Raw genomic sequence first — 6,743 nt, 5'->3', positions numbered from 1 at the left:
TCACTCCTTTAGTTTCTCCACCGTATTGTTACTACTAACAGTATACTTATAGTTGTTTTGTTTCAACTGTTTACCACTGTTTCACACCAAAACTAAACTACAAAAAAACAGGTTATCGTACACGGTAGCTCCCGTTCCGATACTTGTTCTAACAACCTTTGAAGTTCAACCAAACTTTTCTCTTCCTAATACAGGAATTTCCACATACTCGTATCCTCAAAATTAAATACCATAATGACGATCAAAGTACTATCCCTAAACGCCAACGGTTTAAACTCACCATATAAGAGGTCCTCCCTATGGAAAGATCTAAAGCAGATATTGTTTGCATTCAGGAAACCCACTTCGCATCCTCTGCAACCCCTAAATTCTCCCACAAGAACTTCCCAAAAATCTTTCTAGCTTCCTCGACCAAAAAGCAAGCTGGCGTATTAATCGCATTCAAAGATTCAATCCAATTGGATATCAAACATCAAGAAATAGACTTGAAAGGCAGATACCTGATTCTGTCAGGCCTTTTAAATCTTAAACTATTTACACTAGTTAATTTATATGCCCCCAATAGAGGTCAAATACGGTTCTTAAACAGAACTATCAAAAAGATTAGAAGATGTGAGGTGGGTAACCTTGTTATATGCGGTGACTTTAATGTAACACCTGACAATCTACTAGACTCCACCAGAGGCCCTCAAAGATCAACCCCTTCGCTAGCGCCGTGGCTACACAAAGAAGCGTTACTAGACTCTTTCAGATGTTTGAATGCCTCTTCAAAGGAGTTCTCCTTCTATTCACATAGATACAAATCGTTTTCTAGAATAGATCTAATACTAGTGAATAAATCTACCCTATCCTTAGTCAAATCAGCCCAAATTGGTAAAATCACATGGTCTGATCATGCGCCGGTCGAGATTTCCGTTTCTCTTTCAGAAACAACACCACAGCCCAAAAAATGGAAAAACAATGTTTTCCTCTTAAAACTTCCCAAATATTCTAGTACTATCTCGTCTGCTCTGGAAGATTATTTCAAACACAACTGTACTCCTGAAGTTTCTCCTTTAACAATCTGGAACGCCCACAAGGCTTTCATTAGGGGAGTTCTCATTAAAATCAGCGCACAGCACAAAAAAGAAAAAATTCTACTCACTAAAGATCTAATTGACCAAATAGCCTTCACTGAATCTCAGATCTTAAAAGACCCATCCGAAACTTTGCACAAACAACTATTCAACCTAAGACAATCCCTAAGACTAAATTTAATGGATAACTACGACAAAGAAATGAGATCATCTAGGGCTACATTCTATGCTTCCAACAACAAACCAACATGCATGTTGGCCAAAATGGTTAAAAAACAGATCCAAAAATCTAAAATTCCCTGTATTTTGGACCCTCAAAATCCCTCAATTAAAATTTCCCATCTAGCTCAGATCATAGATGCCTTCCGACAATACTACGAAAAACTATATAACCTGAAAAAAGATACCAACACCCCTCCATCCATCTATCCCCATTATTAACAACTTCCTCAACGACATAGAACTCCCAACTCTCTCTCAAACTCAACTAAACTCTCTAAACTCCCCAATACTTCCTTCCGAAATTATTAAAACTATCAGGACTCTAAAGGCTCAAAAATCCCCTGGGCCCGATGGCTTCTCAGATGGCTTTTTCCCTAGTGAATCCCTGGAGGCAACAATAGTAACCAAATCCAAACCAGGCAAAGACCCTACCACCCCATCCAACTTTAGACCCATTTCCCTTTTAAACTGTGACATTAAAATTTATGCAAAAACCCTAGCACAAAGACTCCTAGAGATATTGCCGGAAATAATACATTCAGACCAGGTGGGATTTACGAAGGGCAGGCAAGCCTCAGACGCAACCAGAAGAATTTTAAATCTTCTATTCAAACTGGAACACGAAAATAACCCAACAGTCCTGGTCACACTTGATGCTGAAAAAGCATTCGACCGACTCCACTGGGAATATGCATTCGCCACCCTTCGTAAGTTCGGACTCTCGGGCAACATTTTCAGCGCGATTAAAGCGTTATATACGAATCCATCGGCAAGGGTTTTGGTGGACGGCATGCTATCTAGCCCTTTCCCCATAACAAATGGTACTTGGCAGGGCTTCCCACTTTCACCATTACTATTTACACTAATAATGGAGCCCCTGGCCGAAAAGATAAGAACCGACCCAAACATCCATGGCATTCCAGCAGCACATAGACAACATAAAATTAGCCTATTCGCCGACGATGTCCTTCTCATATTGACAAATCCTATCCACTCACTGAGAGCCACCCAAAAGATCTTGTCCGACTTCTCCGAAACATCCTACTATAAACTAAATGCAAACAAATCCCAAATCCTTGGAGTTCATCTCAATGAAATCTCAAAAAAAGCCATACAATCCGAATTCCAATTCCAGTGGCAAACAAAAAACATTCCCTACTTAGGAATCAATCTGTCCTTCCCTACTTCGGATCTGATTCTGGCCAATTTTCCCCAGCTTCTTGAGGATATCCAAAAAGACCTAGACCAATTTCAATCTCAACCCCTTTCCTGGCTGGGTAGAGTCGCATTATATAAGATGCTAATTTTACCTAAAATTCTCCATTACTTCCGCACACTCCCCATACCAATTCCTAAACTAACTTTAACCAGTTTCCAGAAACAATTATCTAAATACATATGGCAAAACAAAAAACCTATGATAGCACTCTCCATACTAACCTTAAATAGATACCAAGGAGGACTCGGACTTCCCAACATAGAATCATACCACAAATCCACCGTATTAAGCCATTTAACTCCCTGGATACGGAGAAACCCAAAACTTAACTGGCCATCAATAGAAAAAGAACTAAACAGGCAAAAACCGCTAAAATCTCTTTTATTCGCAGCCCTTATTTGTACCCACATATCTCCTCTGTTGAAATCTTTGGAAACTCTACCTATTTCAATGCCAATGAAGGCCTCGCTCGAGGCATGGATGGATCTAATACGAAATGCCAACCAAGATCTACATGATACTCCTATAGATATCCCTCTGGAAACTCTAGAATACTTTATCCCCAACTTGCAACTAAAGTCATGGTCAGGACACAAAATAACCCACATTTCTGACTTGTATTTAAAAAACGCCCTTCACACCTTCAAATCAATGGAGACAATTTATCTCCTTCCAAAAAGCGAATTGTTCAGGTTCACCCAAGTGACATCGTTCCTACGCATTCACAACCTTCAGAATATCAAACCCCCTAACATAATCCACTCTCTCCTAAACTCTTCTAACAAAAAATTCCCCACCAGGTTGTTCTATGACACCTTCTCGGGAAACGTAAAAACCCCAGGAAAATGTCATATTATTAATTGGGAAAAAGATTTAAACCAAAAAATCCCCATAGCTAATTGGCTACAAGCCTTCAGGTGGGCGGGTCAAGCATCACAAGGAGTCTCTCTGATAGAAACTCATATAAAAACCCTGAAACGCTGGTATTACACCCCAACGATCCTGACTAGAAGAGGCCTATCTACTGATGAATACTGTTGGAGAGGATGTGGACTAACAGGATCTTTGATACATATATTTTGATCATGTCCAATCCTTCGCCCATTCTGGATTGATACATTTAATCTTATCAACAAAGTATCAGGCATTAAACTACCCTTCTCACCAAAATTGGCCTTACTACTTTTAGACCCTGGCGCAATACATTTACCCCTTAAAAAACTCATAGGACACATACTTCTAAGTGCAAAGAACCTAATAGCCAGAAAGTGGAAATCTAATATAATACCAACCCTAACAGATCTGATTCAACTGGTATCTGAACACAGTATTTTTGAAAGAATTATAGCCATGCGCAACAACTCTGTCACAAAGTTTTACGACATGTGGAATCCGTGGTTAAATATTTTTCCATGTTAAATATCTTTCTTGTTAAACATACAACGTTTGATAGACCTTGCTAAGCTCTCAGGTTAAGACTTATGTCATCCATAACACCCACTTGTACTCCCTTCCCCCCTTTCCTACCCCCCCCCCTCCTCACCATCCTATCGCCCCCCTCCCCCAAGTGTGATTGGCCCATCCTCTCTCTGCCCTTTCTATCCCTCTATTTTCCCCTTTAGAAACAGTGTTATGTGCATTGTATTTTTGAGTATATTTTTTTTGATAATACATTACTGCGATATGCTATAATTAGAGATGAGCGAGCGTACTCGGAAAAGCACTACTTGCTCGAGTAATTTGCTTTATCCGAGTATCGCTGTGCTCGTCCCTGAAGATTCTGGTGCTGGCACGGAGCGGGGAGCTGCAGGGGAGAGCGGGGAGGAACGGAGGGGAGATCTTTCTCTCCCTCTCTCCCGCCCGCTCTCCCCTGCTCCCCGCTGCGACTCACCTGTCAGCCGCAGCGGCATCCGAATCTTCAGGGACGAGCACAGCGATACTCGGATAAAGCAAATTACTCGAGCGAGTAGTGCTTTTCCGAGTACGCTCGCTCATCTCTAGCTATAATCCTAATGCTAGACCTATTTCTCTTGGAAATGTATCTCTAAATATATACCTTGTTTGTAACCTAGCACATTCTCAATAAAAAAACTATTGAATTTTTAAAAAAGTGTGTTCAACTTACTGTACGTGTCGTTACGGACACAATAATACCAAATATGTTGAATTTTTTTATTTTTATGCTAATATAAGAAAAAGCCCGCCAAAAAGGTTTTTTTCTACATTTTTTTTACATTTTTATTTTTTGTACATTTTTCTTTTCTTTTTTTTTACACCATTTGTATCCCTCTGAGGGGCTTGCACCATACCAGCTCTAATCGCTAAGATAAGGCATTGCGGGACTTCTCTCCTGCAATGCCTTATCACTTATTACAACGATCATAGGCAATGGCAATACAGGATGCCAGTACCTGGCGTCCTGTTGCCATGGCAACCAGCCAGGCTCTCTGCCATTATATCGCGAGAGCACAGCAATGTCACAGAGGGAGCGCGCTCCCTCTGTGAACCCTTCCCATGCCGTGATCTACAGATCTAGATCGCGGCAGGGAAGGGGTTAACAGCTGGGGGTGCATCTCCGATGCACCCCCACTTTTGCAGCAGTATCAGTGACAGCTGGTTCCTGCTGCCAGATAGCACAAGGTCTCTTATGACTTCGCGCTATCCCTATGACGTAAAGGTACATCCAGTTGCAGGAAGTACCCCGCCTCCAGGACGTACCCTTTCGTCATATGGAGGGAAGGGGTTAAGGGCCATAAAGGGACTTGTGTCAAAAAATAGCATCTTGAAGACATAGTGAGAGAGGTCTACGTGTTACTGGATTAGCCATAGTTACCACTGAATTAGTAATTATACAAGGCACCTCAACCAACCATAGAAATCTGTCACCTTAGAACCTTACTTACCAGCAGGAACTTGTGGTGACTGACCACTACTTTTCTATTGGAGCAACTGTTATCACTTCAGAGGCATGGCCGCCACATCAAAGTGTAAGATTTCAGTCTTCTTATAGCGTTTATGGAAGTGTGAACCAAAAACTGAAGATTTCTACTATAAACCCCGCTGAGTTAATACCATCACTGTACTCACACCATGGCAGCAGTGTGATACTTAGGGATTCATGGCATGAAGGTGTTTTTCCCAACTCTTTCAGCATCTTACTATGAACTACACGTCCTACACGCCAGAACACTAAGGAAGTCTCTCAGACCAGGATGAATAGAGGTTGTTTGCCTATTACTGGTTTGGCAGAGGATCCAGACTCCTTCCCTCTGTCTTCAGTGCCAACTAAAATGCCTCCTGCCATGAGCCTTTCACTAGAGGTCTTTTCACACCATGTTAAACCTTAACATTCAGCATATGCTGTATAGTTATGAGATGAGCGTGTTGGTACTGTGTAATCCACACGTGGGTCTTGCCCGTGTAATACGCTGTACCATTCCACCATAGACGGCCATGTTGCCGCTCACACGAATGCGTGAAATATGTGTATAAGAAAAACCACAGCATGTTCTATCTTGGCACTTAGAACGCGCGATATACTCCATATATATATATATATATATATATATATATATATATATACTAGCGTACCCGTCGCGCGTTGCTGCGATGACAGACATACATACATACATTCGTTTTTATATATCTAGATAACAACCAATCACAGCGCAGCTTTCAAGTTACCTCAGCGGTATAATATATAACAACCAATCACAACACAGCTTTCATGTAACCTCAGTAGTATAAGAAGTAGCAACCAATAACAGCACAGCTTTCATTTTACCTCAGCAGTATAAGAAATAGCAACCAATCACAGCACAACTTTCATGTGGCCTCAGCAGTATAATATATAGCAACCAATCACAGCGCAGCATTCATTTTACCTCAGCAGTATAAGAAATAGCAACCAATTACAGTACAACCTCCAAGTTACCTCAGCAGTATAAGAAATAGCAACCAATCACAGCACAGCATTCATTTTACCTTAGCATTCTCAATATCCAGCAATTGTTTTGCGAAACGTTCGGCAGATGCACCATTTTGTAGTTGAACACGCTTGCTCGTAATGCCTTTTGCTTTCGTGCTTAAGATGGAAATCAAACGATCTTTGTCTGGGGGGCATAACTGTCAATGATGCTCGCACGCGCACCACCTATCATAGGATAGATGTACTATGCCTATAATCTTCCCAGGAGTGTACTCAACAACTTCCCAAAGTTTCATAG

This window comes from Eleutherodactylus coqui, chromosome 13 (genome assembly GCF_035609145.1).
Source record: "Eleutherodactylus coqui strain aEleCoq1 chromosome 13, aEleCoq1.hap1, whole genome shotgun sequence".
In the NCBI taxonomy this organism is placed as follows: Eukaryota; Metazoa; Chordata; class Amphibia; order Anura; family Eleutherodactylidae; genus Eleutherodactylus; species Eleutherodactylus coqui.
Note: the sequence above shows the minus strand (reverse complement) of the source record.